General features: G+C 46.7%; 1 protein-coding gene across 3 annotated transcripts in view; it reads right to left on the bottom strand.

Annotated features, from left to right (window-relative positions):
* The window catches only part of AMER1 (APC membrane recruitment protein 1), a 31,629-nt gene extending 22,679 nt beyond the window's left edge, over window positions 1–8,950 (bottom strand). For 2 of the 3 annotated variants that reach the window (XR_010939708.1, XM_067722295.1), the window contains exon 1: window positions 8,779–8,950. The gene's annotated coding sequence lies outside the window, so the exon portion shown is untranslated. The other variant, XM_067722296.1, reaches the window with a different exon arrangement.
* Between the last annotated feature and the right edge of the window lie 10,394 nt (window positions 8,951–19,344).

Here is a 19,344-nt window from a genome sequence, read left to right as displayed (position 1 = left end):
GACATGTTCCTGGATTTATACAAAGTCCTCCATTAAGGGCAGTTTAAAAAGCCCTCTGTGTATGTGGTGGGAGTGGGTGAACTAGGCAAGGTTGTATCCCTGGGAATGAAATTCTCTTCCTCCAGCTTCAGGCTTTCCTCCTAACTAGGCCCAGGGTTATCTTTGCTGGCAAGGACCAGCCTTGAAACTATGCTGTCTCCTACCTCCCTGCCTTGTCCCTCCCAGAGCCATGTACCCCACTCATAGTGTCTCTTCCCTGTATCCCCCTGCAAGACAGTAGGACAGGAGGTGGCAGGAATCACCCATAGCTAGTAGCCCCCTAGCCCAGCCCCACCTAGCCACTTCTGGCCCAGGCCCCTTCTCCATACACCTTACTACCTCACCAGGTCCCAATGCTGTCCTTCCCCAGTGGGCTATGCTGCCGTTACTCGGGGCCACAGAGTACACTGGTCAGGAGAGTGAGGTGGGGCAGAAGGCGAAGGGGACAGCAAAGGGACAGATTCTGCAGCTCCCCCAGGCTGAGGCTGGCTCCCTTCATGGTTCCTGCCAAGAAAGTGGTCCTGCTAAATGCAGAGCCCCTCCACCCTTAGGTTCCTCAACCTGTATGGCTGTCTAAGTTTCAGGTGGACTGGTGGGTGAGGGAACCCTCTAAGGCTACTCTGTGGTCCCTGGCAGGGGCCACTTGCTACAGCTGTTGCTAGCATGGCCAGAATTGGGCTGTGGGCATCCCTGCTCCCAAGGCCAGCCTCAGGCCATTCTCGGACCAGTGAAAGGCTAGGGCAGAGCTAGGGCAGAGCTTCTTCCTTCTCCCCTCCTCTCAAAATACAGGCAGGAGACCAGTCACAAACCTGCCCCAGGAATCCTTCTCCATAAGGAGGTAACAGCTCCACCAAGTCTTAAACATTCTGCTCCCAGCCCTATTTCCTGGGGCCAGCTCAGCCAACTTAGAGAAGGCTGAGTTCAGGGAAGAAGTGTGTGGATTTACGCAGTAGCTCCAGAGGCATGGCCTCAACCAGTCATAGTTTCCCAGACCTCCTCCAAGAAGTTTTCCTGGGAGCAAGCCCACTCTGGGCCCATCCTGCCCTCATGTATGTGGAGGAGGGTGGTCTAAGGAAGGAGTAGTAAGGACAGGAAGCCCAGCCCCCCACTCCCTGAGAGTCAGCCAGTTCTGCACTGTAATCAGCTCTGCCTACCTGGGGGAAATCCAGCAAGTTCTTTCAGTTTCCCCAACTGGTAAATGATGCTATTGAAAGTGCCTACCTCTTAAAGCTATTTTAAGGAACAAAACCGATGTATATAAAGTACCAAATAAAATGCATTATATAACAGAGGCTCAAAAACATGGCGACTAGTTTTATATGTATTTTATTCAAACTATAGTTGGACAGTTTCTAGCAGCAAAACTACCTCAGTCAGGGTTGACTAAAGTGCTCCCCAGTGCTCTAAGGGTATGTCACCAAACCTCCTTGGGCCTCAGTTTACCCAAATGGTAAATGAGAGTGACTGTACAGTTATCTCACAGGAGGCTTTACTTGTTCTTTTAGCCAATCTTTGACATTCAGGAACTCAAAATGTTGCCTCAAATCAGCTACTGGCTAACAGCTCTGGATTATCTGGGAATTTCAGGTAGCCAGGTTCTCTAGCCCAAGCCAGAAAGGTCAACAATTCAAACTCAGCTAAAGTACCAGCATCAAAGGAAATGCAAATCAACGGATGTCCTTTATCCACTCACGGTACTTACCAGCTTACAAAGTGTTCCCTACTTCCTCACTCCCCATTTCTCCTTCCCAGAAATCCATTAATCAGGCCTGGTAGGGGATGGTAACTCCTTGTCACAGAAAAGGAAACTGCCTAGGCTTGGGAAAAGACTTGCCTAAGGTCACACAGTGGGATGATGACAGAGCCACACCAGTTTCCAGGCCTCTTTGAGTCCCAATTCTATGCCATTCTGCTGTACCATTCTGGCCCCTAATCAAAGGAAGAAGACTGAGAGTAAGGACTGTGCAGGTTCCCCTCACACCTGCAAGAGCCATCATCTCCCCCTCCCATCACACTCCTGTCCCAACCCAGCTGAGCCTTCTCTGAAGCATTTCCAGTCCTCACTGGCTGCCACTATTTTGGCTCCACCTAGCACATTCCAGAAAGCCTGCTGACTTCAGAATCCAAGAGCTGCCAACCCAGCCTGTGGCTGTTCTCCTCATCAGCAACCCCATCATCACTACTCCCAAACCGTGGAATATGTTCCTCTACTCCTCTTTTCCTTGGGAGATAAGTTTGAGGGGCCAAAAAAAAAAGGTCCAAACAGAAACCTGCCAGTGGGGACAAAGATAAAGGTAAAGATAAAACGGGGACAAAGAATTTGAGCTATTATTTAAGGAAAATGATCTTTGAGATTTGGAATTTGAATCAACCATTTCTAAAGCCCATAGCCAAAGTCTACTCTCAAAACCATTTTTTTCAGGACCTGAAGGAAGGGCTGTCTAGCTTGGTATTCTTTGGTGGAGCTGTAAAAGCTGCTGGCAGAGCCCCACCCAAGCTATCCCTGAAACCACTCCTCTCCTAATGTGCAGGCTTCCTGAGGGGCACCTCTTCTCAAGGGGGCATCCCACCAACTCTAGATGCAGCACAGACCCCAAACTGGGCCCTCTAGCCCCTGCTCCTATTCCCCCACCACTAGTCTGTTAAATGAATTAACATACTCAGCCTTGGGCAATTCATTCTGGCAGGCCTCAGTCTGCCTTTTCATTTCTCTCAATGCACCCTCCTTCATCTTATACAGTAGTCACCATATCTAGCACAGAGCAGGAGCTCAAACAACGTTGGTTCAACTGAATTCTAATTTAGCTGGAGTTTGTCAGCCCAGAACTAAAATGCCAGCTTCATCTCTTTCAGGCTGTGGGATATGAGAAAGTGGCCTAACCTTTCTGAAACTCAAACGCCTTATCTATAAAATGAAGAAAATGCTACCTACCATCTAGAATTGCAGTAAGGATTAGAGATGATAAATGTAAAAGACAGATTATTTGCCATGTACCAAGCAGATGTTCAATAACGTGCCCTTGTGATGGGGCCTCTTGCAGCTACCTTCTCCACTCCAGCTCGTCAGATTCCCCCCCACTCCTCCCGGTCCTATGAGGATGACAAAAGCGTCTTAGCAGAGTTTCCTCTGGTTCCTCCCTGCCATGACACTGAAATCCCACCCCGTGTCTCCCCACTTCCATCTCATCCATCCTGCACACCCTTGCCAGATTCATTTTCTTACAATCCTGATTTCAGCACATCACTCCTCTACTTACCAAATATTCCGCATTGCCTACAGGATCAAAGCCAAACCCCTTTGCCTGACTTTCAAGACTTGCTCTCTGCATGCCCTTTGCAGGTTTCCTAGGCTCATTTCTCTGCCCCTTAGCTTCAGCCTCAAATATACAGGGGCTTCTCCAGTCTGGGAGGTGTGGTCACCCAGACACTGCCTCTCCCTAGAAACAGGCCTTCCTGGTGAATGTTCTTGATGCTCTGTCTTTCTCCTCAGGCTGCTGAGGCTGCCTACCCAACTTGCCTGGAACGGTGGGGGCTCTGGGAGCCACCTACTTGCCACTACCCTCTCAGGCTCCCAACCCCCTTAGAGAGGAATGTATCCAAGGAAGGTGTCATGCCTGCATCATAAGGCTTCCACTATGTCAGTACTAACCCAGCAAGGGTGAGATCAAAGACAGGCACTACCTCCTTCCATCCCTGTTCAGATGAAGAACAAGAGAGGAGTTAACCCCAGGGAAACAGATGTGACAAGGAAGCCGAGGAAAGCCTGCAGAGGAGCAGCTGGGTGGAGTGAACAATAGAGACTCCTGACTTTCCTATGTATCCACCCCTCTGTATGCACCATACCCTATGTGAGAGACCAGGTAAGTAAACTGAGGTTTGGCGGAGGGGGCGGGGAATCAGGATCAGTGTGCTTAGAGAAAGAAGCCTAGAATTGGGGGGCAGGAGCTTTGTGCTCTCATGTAACCTTGGGCAAATAAATCCCTTCCCTGTTCTGGGCCTCTGTTTTCCCATGTAGAAATGGGAGATTGGACCGGGGATCTGCTTCCCCCAGGATGCATGAGAAGCTGGGGAAAGGGCGGTCCTGTGTCCAGTTTTCTAGTGGCTGCTGAGTCAGGAGGCATGTTGAGGGAATGGGATGTTGGGTATCTTAGGCTTCACTGGGAGGCCTGGACGCCTAGCTGGTTGGATCCACTGCAGAACAGAGGTGTACTGTGGCCCAGCCTCACTCCTCATGCCTCTCACTTCTACCCCCTACAAGCCCACCCAGCATTTTACTCTTTCTGAATGCAGGAGGCCTAGCCTATGAATATTTCATACATATACAGAGAGGAGGGGGACCACAACTGTCTGGGCCTAGCCCTCTCTCTCCGGAAGGAGCTGCAGCCCCCCGAAAGGGAGGGCTGAGGAGTACTGGCTAGAGAAGAGGGGTTAGTATCTGCTTCGAAACCCAGCAAGGGGAAAAAAAACCCTGTAGGAGATGAGAGCAATGAACGCTCTGCAGCAAGAAATGTAGATCAAAAGGTTGCAAAGCTCCCCCACCCCCACCCCCTGCAGCACCACCATGGCTGCCTCTGACTCCACCAAGCTCCCTTGGGCCATTTCCTCCATTGTTCATATTATCTCCTAATCCCAAAAGGGGAGGTGCAGGGGAGCAATGCACCTTCACTCGGCTGGCACCTGCACCTCTGCAGTGGTTCTGGTTTCCCTGCCTGCCTTGCTCGCGATATACTTACACACGCACAGGTTTGAAAAATAGACCAAGGAGAGGTGAAAAGACTGTGATTATTTAATTCAGAGAACAGAAGTTGGAGGTGGAAGAGATGGTTTAATGCCCATGAAATCTCCAATGAATTGTTAAGCAGAAGAGCAATGGTGGCCAGCTGCTCTCAACCCCACCCCCCAACACACACACACACACACAGTTGGTTTAAGCATAGCATGAGAGGCTCAGGTTAGATCTGAGAAAGAACTTCCTGGCAATGAGATGGGTAACTCAGGAATGAATGACACAGGAAGGCTATGAAACGCCTCCTCCGAGGGCTTTACTTTTATCACCTAGTCTATCTGCCAGGTCAGGATTTGAGGCAGGGGCACTGATGAAATAACACTGGGCATGCCCTCTTATAGCCCATCTGTAAATGAGGGGGCTGGAAGCCCTTCTCCCTCTTTGATTCTACAAGCAAGCCAGACTTGTTGCTATTTCTCTCATTCCCTTCATCCCCTGGTTCAGAGATTGTAAATGTAACAGTTCTTGAGGAATTTTTAAAACCTCCACTATACTAGGAGAGAATCACTGGACTGCCAACTTCTTTCAATTACCTCCCTTCCTGAAACTTTCAGCCCCTGACAGGCTGTAGACCAAGACTAAAACACAAGAGACATGCCAGGGGAGGAGTTCCTAGCAAGCTAACTTAGCATCCCTTCACTCTTGATGAATGGGTGAGGTAAGATGAGGGGTTAGTTAATGCAATTTGTGCTGATTTGTGTTGAATGGAGGCTGCTGGAGACAGTGGGATACAGTGGAGTCACTGCACAGGAGGCAGCAGCCTCTCCCTAAATGCTGTGTGACGTTAAGCAAGTCCCTGCTGCTTTCCAATGCCTCAGGATTCCCATCTGTAAACATAGGTGTCCAAACTGGTGCTCCGTGAAGGCCTGTCCAGCTGGGAGAAAAAGGATCAGCAGAGGCCTGAGGGACACTTAGCCTCCACCATGTTGGTATGTAGGCTCCAGGCTCCCTCCTTTCCCCCAACCCCCTGCAAGGCCAAAGAGAGGCTGACAAGATACAGTTTCCCTCTAGAGATAGCCTGCCCCCCAGTTCTTTCAGATCCAAAGGTGGCCTCTTACCTGCCCAATTTATGGTGCTCTTCCTATCCCTTTCTAAGACCCCATTCTAAAACCCTTTCTAAAATCCCATTTTATTGTGGCATGTCTGCACACCAAAAATATCAAAACCTCCCAATTCCCCATTCTTTGATGGCCCCTTCCTCCATTCCCCCAAGATCAGATCCTCATTCCACAACCTGGCATTTGGGAACACCACCACCACTGGGCCCCAACCTCCTTTCTACCTTACAGTATCAACCAGAAAAGACTGTCACTGCACTCAGTCTGCTTGCAAGCCACCCGCTCCTACTCGTAATTTTGCTTATACCACTATCCTTTGCCTAACCAAACCCCTCTAATTTCTGGAGGCTTCCCAGGACAATTCCCCTGTATATACAGATCTCTCATCTCTCTCCATAGTAGTTTGCCTCTAGACTCATGAATCAGCAACCAAAGGTAGTGTAGTCTGGGGACTGGGCAGTCCAGGTCCTGAGCTTATTGAAGGGAGACATCATGATTTATTTACTTTTAATTTTAGATGTAACCCACCCCCTTCTCAATCTTCATTAAGTATACTCAATAAATATCTGAGCCTTCAGTATCATTTTTCTAATCATTTTCATATGAACCAGGACAAGTGCCAGTGGAGAGGTAAAGGTCTCCAAAGCTTTACAGATGGCAAGTCCTTCCGGAGCATTCATTAACTGCTATGCATTGCTAGGCTTTGAGGGGATTGTGGCTGAGATCCAGGTTTCCTTTACCCCCCTGAGAGGTTCCAAAAGAACCCAAACATCCATGATATCAGGGAGACAAAGTAGAGGCAGGGAAACTCAATTATTATTTGTCTCCTATTATAATTTAAGCCCCAAAATGCCCAAGGGATGCAGGCAGCCTGGAGGAGTTCTGAGTTCTGAGAAAGAAGAGGTCATCATGGACTGCAAGAGACAGGCAGGAAAGGCACTAAGGAGATAGGCCCAGAGCTGAGAGGGAAGAGAATTTGGACAGTGCAGGGTGAGTGGGTTTGGGTGTGGGGAGGGAGTTATATAGGGCAGGTATGTTAGATGGCTGTTGGTTTGAGGCAGTGCAGAGGACATGTCCAGCTCTGGGCCGGGGATGCGCAGCTGCAAGTAGGGGGACTGTACTGGTGCTTGGTCAAAGTGAGAGGAGGTGACTGTAGTGTAGTATCTGCAGTCCTGGCTAGTGTCACAAAGGTCCCCAGCTAGCCTTCCCTTAAGTGAGTGATTTATTGGATCTCACTGTCTCCTCTCAAAGGTGCCTAGGCTTTGCCTGGGCCCTGCAGCCCACAGAGTTCTCCACCCTCAGAGGTGGGTCAAATGTCCAAGAAGAGCCTTTCAAGCCCCTAGGTAGCTCCCTCCCTCTTGTTCCTCAGAAAGGCCTAGAGTCTATTGCCAGAGGCACACAGCGGTGGATGGGGCCGAATGAGCGGAGCTGCACTCGGGGAGGGGGCTCTGCTGGAATCCCCAAGGGGTGGGGTGCAGAGTCCAACAGCGCAGCACCCTCCACCCAGCCCAGATGAATGCAGCAGGCAGGCAAAGCTGCAGAGGGAGATGTTAGTGTGTGAGGGGCAAAGGCTCACCTTGACCCCGCGGCCCGTGCCAAGACAAGTCTGGCCAAACCGAGGCCGGCTCTGCGGAGCCAGTCCAGCTGCCGCCTGGGCTGTGGCGCGCCTGGAGGGCACAAACCCTCACCACCGGAAAGCCTAGGCAAAGTCCAGCGGTCACCAGTGTCAAAGGTGTCTGCAGCAGACAATGACAGCAGCCTGGCAGCCTGGGTATTTTAAGTAACTGCGAAGTTGGAGGGTTTGGCTGCCTCTCTAGCTCTCTCACACACACCCAAACGGTTCGTTCCCTACTACAATAATTGCTCCCTCGGCCTCTGGCACAGAACACCCTCCCCCCCACATACACACACACACCCCACCATGCTTATCGCTATTTTTAAACCGTTGACTGGAGAGAAAAACGCGGCCAGTGCCCTCCAAGGGGAGAGGAGGCGAGGGGCGGGGGGCGGGGTAGGTGGGGGACACAAAGCGGCCTTGCAGCTCTAACCCAAGGACTAGCTTGAGCTGCTGCACTAACGCAAGGTACAGCGAGAGCCGGGTTGCCAGCCCGCCTGCCCGCGGAGGCGGGGGGCGGGGGGGGCGCCAGATGCGCCTGGAGGCCCAGGAGCAGGGGGCGCGGCTGTTGGGGCCTCAAGGCCGACGTTCCAAAGGGAAGTGAGCAGACCACAGGCCCAACTGAGTTCCCCCAGGGAGGAGGCAGACAATGTAGATACCCCAATCCACGCCAAAGTAAGTACCCGTCGGGCCCAGCCTAGCGCGCTGGCTTCGTCCCTAGAGGACAGGGAGAGGCAGGAGATGCGGAGGGGAGGGGAGGGGAGGGGAGGGGAGGGGAGGGGAGGGGAGGGGAGGGGAGGGGAGGGGAGGGGAGGGGAGGGGAGGGGAGGGGAGGGGAGGGGCGGCAGACGAGCCGCTGGGGTGAGCAATACCCGCGTAACACAGCTGTTCCAGCTAATGTGCTACAACAAAGCTGTAAAGCTCCTGGCCTACAAATGCACCGCTGGGAGTGCTGGTTGGCTGCTCCCCTCCCGAGACCGCAGGGCAGCACGTGCGGGCCCCATCCCCGCCTCCCCCGAGAGCCCCAAGGCATGGCCCAGGATAGCCCGCCGGCCTGCCCACCTCTTCTCCGCCTCTAGCCGCGGTCGCCTGCGCCCAGGGGACACTGCTCTGGCCCTCACCGGACAGTCCTCAAAGCGGGTTTCAAAGGGGAGCGCAGAGCGGTCCGGATGCCGACCAGCCCAGCCCTTAGAGCTCCTCTCCAGGCGGCCAGAGCGGAGCACGCGAGACTGCATTGGACGGCGGGCAGGCGGAGGCTCCTGGCCGCGCGCAATGCTTACCCGGCCCGGTCCGGTTTCCAGCCCGCTTATTGTCTTTTGCGCCTCCCTGGCCGGGGCTGGAACCTTGGCTGCCACGGCTGAGAGTGTCGCCACAGCCACCCCTGCCGCCGCCGCAGCTCCAGTCACCTCCTGCACCGGCTCCCCTACCCCAAGCTCTGGGCAGCTCCCCCATACCCTTCCCCCCGGACTCCACAGCCACAGGGTGGGGCATCGGCGTCCTGATTGGCAGGCGTATGGCCCAATCGCCACGGTGAGAAGGCGTTTCCCGACTCGCCCACTGTTTTCCTTGGTGCGTTTCTCTTTAAATGCAAATAAGCGCGGGCGTGGTGTTGGCAGGGGACGTAGAGGCTGCAGAGCCCCTCGCTGGGACTCCCCACTCCCCCCTCCACGCCGGGCTGGTCGCTGCTTGGCGACACCGCAAGCTCTAGGGGCCGGTCCCGCCCGGATGGGGCTCGCTGGAGCCTTGGAGCTCGGTTTCGATTTTGCATGCGTTCCCATTTCCGTGGCCGCGGTGCAATAGCGCTGCGGCGCCCTGGCCGCCACCCGGCAGTTTATTCCAGAGCAGGAGGCCGGCGGGGAGAGGCGGGGGCGGAGAGGTTGGGGACTACAAAGCCCCTTGGCACCTTGCCGGGCCCATCCTTAGGCATAGAAACAGGGCCCCGGGGCACGCGCCCCTGGGCCGCGCCGAGGGACTCACCTGCCAGGAAAGCGAATTGCAGCGCCCGCGTCCCAGCTTCCTCCGCCTCTTTGGCACGCTGGAGCCTTAAGAGACCATAGAGTCCAGCTTCCACCAGTTACTGAAGGGCCTGCTGCTGCCCAGAGAAGAGAAAGTGCTTCCCCAAGGTCACCTACCCTGCCAGCGACTGGGGCAGATTTGGAGTTCAGAACCCAGGCTCCCAGTCCAGGGCTGCTTTCACTTTTCTCTGTAAAGACCTGTTTTCGTGATTGACCCTCACCCAAATTTCCCAACTTTTACGGAACTTGAGGGGATCCCCAAAGTCTCTAGTGGCCTCCTCAACCTTTTAATGGTGAGCTAGGCTTTGTGCAGTTTCCTGTCCCTGAAAAATATGGATATTTAGAGAAAAATCTTGTCTGGGCCCAGACTGGAGGTCAAAGTTGAAGGTGGAGTGAGGAGGCCTGTACTAGCTTTGCCGCTGATGTGTCAGATGTGGCAGGGGGCCAGCCTTGAACTTCGGTGGTCTCTAACTAGCCTGAGGGCATTAAGTGGCATTGGTGGCTGCCAGGGTCAGGTGAGCAGAGGAAACAAAGAATCCAGTTCTACCACTAGCTCAAGAATATCCAGAAGGCCCAGCCCTAAAACGCTGTGAAAGTCTAAAAAGCAGGGGGTTGGGGGTGGAGGTGGTAAAGTTGAGGAGAGGGGAGGGGTTAGAGAACAATGCTTGCCATTTTTGCATTGCAGGAGGAGTGTTCTCTGCTGCTCTATTGGGTCCTGTCTGCCTTGAAAAGATCCAGCTGCTAAACTAGTAAGAGGAGGACTGCTGCCCCTGCATGTGTGGGGCACAGGAAGTGACATGGCTGCTAGAGCTGGGATCTGGCTCCTACTCTGCCTCAGAGTTGCTGTATGACCTTGGCCAGTCCGTTTTCTTCTCTGGGCCAGTCCATTACCCCATCTCCACAAGGAGGGAGTAAGACTGTTCAAGCTCATTGATGTCTTCCAACTCGGACAGTTCAACTCAATTCTTTTTATAATATTATGTGACTTTCCATGACATTCTATACATAGCCAACAAAAATCAGTATTTGAACATCAGACCTCCTCTCCTAGTCCTAGGTCCAAATAAATGTCAGGGAGGAGGGGGCTGTGGCTAACTCATTGTGCAACTTTGTTGGGCAAGTGCCTTCTTCTCCCTAGCCTCAGTTTCCCCATCAGAATGGCTGGACTATAATGTTTACCTGGTGCTGTGCTTTCCTGCTTTGCAAAGTCCTGATTCTCATTTATTGGACCTGATTTGGAGGTGTCTTTTTTTTTTTCCCAGCACCTCCTTCATAGGCTTTCTCACTGCCTCGTGCCTCTGGTTGCCTGCCATCTGTTCCCTTTTCACCCAGAACCTTGATTCACTGGAGTAGACCAAAGATTACAATTTGGAGAAGACAGTTTCCAAATCTGGAGCCCAGGTAAACACAGGGCCAGGACAGTCTCAGATGTGGTAACAGGGAGAAGAGACGTACAAAGTAGTCAAGTGGTGGGCTTGAAATAACCCTGAGGTGAGGGGGCACTGTTGCACGGCTCCTGTCACAGGAGCTAGTCCTCCATATCCTCTGTCCAGCTACCAAACATTCTGCCACACCAGTCAGATTTGGGACTGATAGATATTTGATGTTGGGCTGGGCCCAAAATAAATAGGGATTGATGAAAATGAAAGTAGTCTTTGACATGCTAAAGAGGTCTCAGCTGGGTGCCCTTCTTCTTGGTCCTGATATTTCTAAGTCTCAGGTAGAGATTGTGTATGTACACATTAAGGTAGGAGGGATATTGGGGGGGGTGGCACAGCTCCTTGTTTGTATAGCCCACTCCTCCCCAGGGACAATGTATGGCAAGACCAAGTATGGGCATAAACTTGCACCTCAAACTGCCTTCTTGAAGAGGGTACCCTCCAGGCCCCCATTACACATGCTGAGTGATACGTGATCAACTTGTTTGGTCACTACAGGGGCTGGTGGTGGGGAGCAAGAATACTTTCTCGTCTTAAGTTTATTCACCTACAAAGTGGAGATAATCACTCTGCTGCTTAATACCTTGTTTCTGTGGTGAAAAGCCCATGAGAACAGATGTGCAGGCTGTGTGGAGGCAACTCTATAAACTCAGGTAGACAGACTGATTCACATGACTACACTGCTCATTTCTTTCTTCACCAAATGTTCCATGGGCACCTCCTCTATGCCAGGCCTGGTGATAGGCATTGGGAGGAGTGAGTACAGTGGTAACATTCTGGGAGAAAGGGGACTCTGGCGATGGAGTTCTGAGAGGAGCTGAAAGCTAGACGTCTGGCAAAGGTGATCTGGAGCATTGCAGATGAAGAGGTTCCTTCCCTCCAGGGTAGGGAAGGGCATCAGAGAAAAGTTCCATGGAGGATGGCCTTGAGGATTATGTCAAGTCAGAAAAGTAGGGAAAGGATTCCTGCCCAATACAAAGCCCATCAGTCTGAGAGAGTATGGTGGGTTAAGCAAAAGCTAGGATTCTGGACATCTGGGGCTGAGTATTTGTATATAGAGAGAGGAAGAGCTGGAAACTGGGCTGGAAAGATAGGTCTGGAATGAAAGTGTAAAAGACCATGGCTGTCTGGCTAAATTGAGGCTCAGCTAGCTAAGTTTGTCCTTCCCATGGAAGCAAGCTAAATAGTGTAGTGGCACTGCTACCAGACTGCCTGGGCTGGGATGCTGGCCATACCACTTTGGAGCAGTGTGAACTGGGCAGGTTAATTCCCCTCTCTGAGTTTCAGTTTTCTCTTCTGAAAAAAAGTAATAATAGGAGTGCCCATGTCACAGAGTTGTGGTAAGAATTAAATGAGTATTACACGTAAGTACTCAGTACAGAGCCTGATACATACAAAAACTCTCAATAAATGTTAGCTGCTGCTACTGTATTATTATTGTTGGTCTACTTCTGATTCAGTGTACAGCTCTTCAAAGTTATAGAACTAATTTTGAAACCATTTTTTCATATAAACACACAAGAGCCTGTGACTCTTTATACAGAGATTTTTTTAAACTTGCTTATTTTATTGAAATATACTTGATATACAATGTTGGGTTAGTTTCAGGTGTTTAGCAAAGTGATTCAGTTATACAACATATATATCTTTTTTTTCCCAGCTTCTTTTCCCTTATAGATTATTGCAAAATGCTGACTCTAGGTCCCTGTGCTATACAGTAGGTCCTTGATGGTTATCTATTTTATATATAGTAGTTAATCCCAAACTCCTAATTTATCCCTCCCCCCAACTTTCTCCTTAGGTAACTATAAGTTTGTTTTCTATGTCTGTAGATCTGTTTCGGTTTTGTATATAAGTTCATCTGTATCTTTATTTTTTTTAAGGTTCCACATATAAGCGATATCATATGATATTAGTCTTTCTCTGTCTGGCTTATTTCACTTAGTATGATAATCTCTAGGTCCATCTGTATTGTTGCAAATGGCATTACTTCATTCTTTTATATGGCTGAGTAATATTCCATTATATAAATATACCACATCTTCTTTATCCATTCATCTTTTGATGGACATTTAGGTTGCTTCCATGCCTTGGCTATTGTAAATAGTGCTGCAATGAACATTGGACTACATGTATCTTTTCGAATTATGGTTTTCTCTGGATGTATGCCAGGTGTGGGATTGCTGTATCACATGGTAGTTATTTTTTTTTTTTTTAAGGAACCTCCATACTCTTCTCCATAATGGTTGCACCAATTCACATTACCATCACCAGTGTAGGAGAGTTCCCTTTTCTCCACACCCTCTCCAGCATTTATTGTTTGTAGACTTTTTGATGATGGCCATTCTGACGGGTGTGAGGTGATACCTCACTGTAGTCATTTCTCTAATAATTAGTGATGTTGAGCATATTTTCATGTGCCTTTTGGCCATCTGTGTGTCTTCCTTGGAGAAATGTCTATTTAGATCTTCTGCCCATTTTTTGATTGGGTTGTTTGTTTTTTTGATATAGAGCTACATGAACTGTTTGTATATTTTGGAGGTTAAACTCTTGTCGGTTGAATGATTTTCAAATATTTTCTCCCATTCTGTAGGTTGTCTTTTGGTTTTGTTTATGGTTTCCTATGCTGTGCAAAACCTTTTAAGTTTAATTAGTCCCATTTGCTTATTTTTGTTTTTATTTCCATTACTCTAGGAGACAGATCCAAAAAGATATTGCCATGATTTATGTCAAAGAGTATTCTGCCTATATTTTCCTCTAAGAGTTTTACAGCATACAGTCTTACATTTAGGTCTTTAATCCATTATGAGTTTATTTTTGTGTACGGTGTTAGAGAATGCTCTAATTTCATTCTCTTACATGTAACTGTACAGTTTTCCCAGCACCACTTATTGAAGAGACTGTCTTTTCTCCATTGTGCATTCTTGCCTCCTTTGTCATAGATTAATTGACCTTGGCACATGGGTTTATTTCTGGGATTTCTATCCTGTGACATTGATCTATATTTCTGTTTTTTGTGCCAATACCATACTGTATTGATTACGGTAGCTTTGTAGTATAGTCTGAAGTCAGGGAACCCGATTCCTCCAGCTCCCTTTTTCTTTCTCAAGAATGCTTTGTTATTTGGGGTCTTCTGTGTTTCCATACGAATTTAAAAAAGTATTTTATGCTAGTTCTGTGAAAAATGCCATTGGTAATTTGATAGGGATTGCTTTGAATCTGTAGATCGCATTGGGTAGTATAGTCATTTTAACAATATTGATTCTTCCAATATAAGAACATGGTATATCTTTCCATCTGTTTGAGTAATCTTCGATTTCTTTCATCAGCATCTTATAGTTTTTGTAGTGTAGTTCTTGTGCCTCCTTAGGTTGGTTTATTCCTAGGTATTTTATTCTTTTTGATGCAATGGTAAATGGGAGTGTTTCCTTAATTTCTCTTTCTGATCTTTCATTGTGAGTGTATAGAAATGCATCAGATTTCTGTGTATTAATTTTGTATCCTGAAACTTTATGAAATTCATCGATGAACTCTAGTAGTTTTCTGGTAGCCTCTTTCGGATTTTCTATGTGTAATGTCATCTGAAAACAGTGACAGTTTTACTTCATCTTTTCCAATTTGGATTCCTTTTATTTCTTTTTCTTCTCTAATTGCCATGGCTAAGACTTCTGGAACTATGTTGAATAAAAGTGATGATAGTGGAAATACTTGTCTTGTTCCTGATCTTAGAGGAAATGTTTTCAATTTTTCAACATTGAGTGTGGTGTTAGCTGTGGGTTTGTTATATATGACCTTCATTATGTTTAGATACATTCCCTCTATGACCACTTTTTGGAGCGTTTTTATCATAAATTGATGTTTAATTTTATCAAAAGCTTTTCCTGCATCTTTTGACATGATCATATGGTTTTTATTCTTCAGTTTGTTAGTGTGGTGTATCACACTGATTGATTTGTGGATATTGAAATTTCCTTGCATCTCTGGTATAAATCCCAGTTGATCATGGTGTATGATCCTTTTAATGGATTACTGCATTTGGTTTGCTAGTATTTTGTGGGGATTTTTGCATCTGTGTTCATCAATGATATTGGCCTGTAATCTTTTTTTCCTGTGGTATCTTTGTCTGGTTTTGGTGTCAGGGTGATGGTGGCTCCATAGAATGAGTTTGGAAGTGTTCCTTCCCCTACAATTTTTTGGAACAGTTTCAGAAGGATAGGTGTTAACTCTTCTCTAGATGTTTGGTAGAATTTGCCTGTGAAGTCATCTGGTCCTGGTGTTTTGTTTATTGGGAGTTTTAAAATATAGATTCAATTTCAGTACTTGTAATCATTCTGTTCATATTTTCTGTTTCTTCCTGGTTCAGTCTTAGAAGATTATACCTTTCTAAGAATTTGTCCATTTCTTCTAGGTTGTACAATTAATTGGCATATAGCTGCCTGTAATAGTTTTTTTATGGTCCTTTGTATATATGTGGTGTTGTTTGTAACTTCTCCTTTTTCATTTCTAATTTTATTGATTTGAGCCCTATCCCTTTTTTTCTTGATGAGTCTGGCTAATGGTTTATCAATTTTGTCTATCTTCTCAAAGAAACAGCTTTTAGTTTCATTGATCTTTGCTATTGTATTCTTCATCTCTATTTCATTTATTTTTGCTCTGCTATTTATGATTATCCATCTACTAACTTTCGGTTTTGTTTGTTCTTCTTTCTCTAGTTGCTTTAGGTGTAAGGTTATGTCGTGTATTTGAGATTTTTTTGTTTCTTGATGTAAGCTCGTATCACTATAAACTTCCCTCTTAGAACTGCTTTTGTTGTATCCTGTAGGTTTTGGATCATTGTGCTTTTGTTTTCATTTGTCTCTAGGTATTTTTTTATTATTATTCTTTGATTTCTTCAGTGATCCATTGGTTATTTAGTAGCATATTGTTTAGCCTCCACATGTTTTGTGTCTTTTGCAGTTTTTCTCATGTAGTTGATTTCTAATCTCATAGTGTTGTGGTTGAGAAAGTTTCTTCATATGATTTCAATTTTCTTAAATTTACTGAGCCTTGCTTTGTGGGTCAGCATGTGATCTATCCTGGAGAATCCATGTGTACTTTATTAGAAGGTGTATTCTGCTGCTTTTGTATGGAATGCTCTATAAATATCAATTAAGTCAATATGGTCTAATATGTCATTTAAGGCCTGTGTTTCCTTATTGATTTTCTGTCTGAAATATCTGTCCATTGATGTAGGTGGGGTGTTAAAGTCCCCCAATATTATTGTGTTACTGTTGATTTCACCTTTTATGGCTGTTAGAATTTGCCTTATATATGGTATGCTCCTATATTTGGTGCATATATATTTACAATTGTTATATCTTCTTTTTAGGTTGATTCCTTGATCATTATGTACTATCCTTCCTTGTCTCTTGTAACAGTCTTTATTTATTTATTTATTTATTTTGTGGTACGCGGGCCTCTCACTGTCATGGCCTCTCCCATTGCCGAGCACAGGCTCCAGACGTGCAGGCTCAGCAGCCATGGCTCACGGGCCCAGCCGCTCCGCAGCATGTGGGATCTTCCCAGACCGGGGCATGAATCCGTGTCCTCTGCATCGGCAGGCAGACTCTCAACCATTGCACCACCAGGGAAGCCCACAGTTTTATTTTAAAGTCTGTTTTGTCTGATATGAGAACTGCTACTCCAGCTTTCTTTTGATTTCTATTTGCATGGAATACCTTTTTCTGTCCCCTCATTTTCAGTCTGTATATGTCTCTAGATCTGAAGTGGGTCTCTTGTAGTCAGCATATATATGGGTCTTGTTTTTGTATCCATTCAGCCAGTCTATGTCATTTGTTGGAGCATTTAATCCATTTACATTTAAGGTAATTATCAATATGTATGTTCTTACTGCCATTGTGTCCATTGTTCTGGATTTTTTTGTAAGTCTTTTTTCTTCCTTTCTTCTTTTGTTCTCCTCTCTTATGATTTGTTGACTATCTTTAGTGTTGCATTTGCATTCCTTTTTCTTTTTTGTGTGTATATCCATTGTAGAGTTTTGGTTATAGGTTTCTGAGGTTTTGTCATAGCAGTCTATATAGATTCATGATTGTTTTAAGTTGCTGATCTCTTAATTTCAAATACATTTCAAATATCCTGCATTTGTACTCTCCTCCTCTCACAATTGCTGGTTTAGATATATTTGTGTGTGGATGATTTCCTACTTTTACTGTATGTTTGCCTTTACCATTGAGCTTTCCCATTTTGTAATTTTCTTATTTCTAATTTTGCCCTTTTCTTTTCCTCCTAGAGAAGTTAATTTAACATTTCTTGTCAAGCTGAATTCTTTAGCTTTTGCTAGTCTGCAAAGCTTTTTATTTCTCTGTCAAATCTGAACAAGAGCCTTGCTGCATAGAGTATTCTTGGTTTTAGGTTTTCCCCTTTCATCACTTTAAATACATTGTGCCACTCCCTTCTGGCTTGCAGTGCTCCTGCTGAAAAATCAGGTGATAACCTCATAGAGATTCCCTTGTATGTTATTTGTAGCTGTTCCCTTGTTTCTTTTAATATTTTCTCTTTATCTTTAATTTTTGTTCATTTGATTAGTATGTGTCTTGGTGGGTTCCTCCTTGGGTTAATCCTATATGGAACTCTCTGTGCTTCCTGAACTTGGTTGACTGTTTCCTTTCCCATGTTAGGGAAGTTTTCAGCTATCATCTCTTCAGATATCTTCTCAGGCCCTTTCTCTCTCTTCTTCTGGGATGCCTATAATGCAAATGTTGGTGCATTTGACATTGTCCCAGAGGTCTTTTAAAGTGTCCTCATTTCTTTCCATTCTTTCTTCTTTCTTCTATTTCATAGCAGTGATTTCCACCACTCTGTCTTCCAGCTCACTTATCCATTCTTCTGCGTCATTTATTCTGCTATTGATTTCTTCTAGTTTGTTTTTCATTTCAGTTATTGTATTCTTCAACTTTGTTTGGTTGTTCTTTATATTTTCTAACTCTTTGTGAAAATTTTATTGTAACTTATCACTCTGTGCATCCATTCTTTTCCCGAGTTATTGGATCATCTTTATGGTCATTACTCTGAACTCTTTCTTGGGCATATTGCGTAACTCCATGTTAGTTATTCTTCTGGGGTTTTATCCCATCCTCTGCCATCTCATTTTGTCTCGATTTATTTTTGTATTTTTATGTGTGGAAGGTTAGTTATGTTTCTCGACCCTAGAGAAGTGGCCCTTTGTAGAGTATGTCCTATGTATCCCAACAGTACACTCCCCTCTTGTCACCCATGGGCCAGGAAACAACTGGTCCCAGAGCAAGTTCTAATCTGTATTTGCGGATTCAGTTCTGCAGTGTCCTGGATAGTAGCTTTCTTGCTTCTTGTGTTTGCCTCTGGTGGGTGAGGCTGGTCTAGATGTTTGTGCAGACTTCTTGGCAGGATTGGCTGATGCCTGCCCACTGGTGTGTGGAGTTGGTCCTTGGCCCTCTAGTGGGCAGGGCTGTGTCGAGGGGCATGTCTAGAGTCAGCTTTGGGCTTGGAAAGTCTTTAGCCAGCCTGTCTGCTGATGGGTGGGGCTGTGTTCCCACCCTATTGGTTTTTTGGCCTCTGGCATCCCAGGGCTGGAACCAACAGGCTGTTGGGTGGGGCCAGGTTTTAGTGCCAAATGGCAACCTCCAGGAGAACTCACACTGATGAATATACCCTGGTACCCCTGCCTCCAGTTTTCTTGTCCCCACAGTGAACCATAACTCACCCCTGCCTCCCGAGGAGACACTCCAAGACCCACAGGTAGGTCTGGCCCAGGCTTCTATGAAGTCACTGCTTTTGCTCTGGGTCCTGGTGTGCATGAGACCTTGTGTGCACCCTCCAAGAATGGATTCTCTGTCTCCCCCAGTTCTGTGGAGCTCCTTCACTCAACCTCCCCTGGCCTTCAAAGCCAGATGCTCTGGGGGCTCTGACATAGTTTGTGCCTCATTTCCTTCAAATGTCTCTCAAATGTCACCTTATTAGTGAAACCTTCCCTGGATACTTGAATATAAAATAGCAATCCCCATTCCTAACCCCTTTACTCTCCAATCCCTTAATTGGCCTCTTTTTCTTACCCATAGCATTTACCACTTTCTGGTATATTATTTTTATTGTTATTTATTTGTTTTTGTTGTCACTTTTTAACTTTCTATTTCCCATCATTATAATGAAAGCTCCATGAGGGCTGACAATGAACAAAATACATAAGTAAAGTATATAGTATGTCAGATGGCAATAAATGTTATGAAGAAAAATAGAGCAGGAAAGGGGTAGAAGGAGTATTGGTGGGAGGGTGCTGCTTTAAACAGGGCAGTTGGGGTAGGCCTCACTGAAAAGGTGAAAGTCAAACAAAGATCTGAGGGAACTGAGGGAGCAAACT

Source organism: Pseudorca crassidens, chromosome X, assembly GCF_039906515.1.
Source record: "Pseudorca crassidens isolate mPseCra1 chromosome X, mPseCra1.hap1, whole genome shotgun sequence".
In the NCBI taxonomy this organism is placed as follows: Eukaryota; Metazoa; Chordata; class Mammalia; order Artiodactyla; family Delphinidae; genus Pseudorca; species Pseudorca crassidens.
The sequence above is the reverse complement of the archived record's forward strand: the minus strand, read 5'-3'. Positions and strand labels throughout refer to the sequence as shown.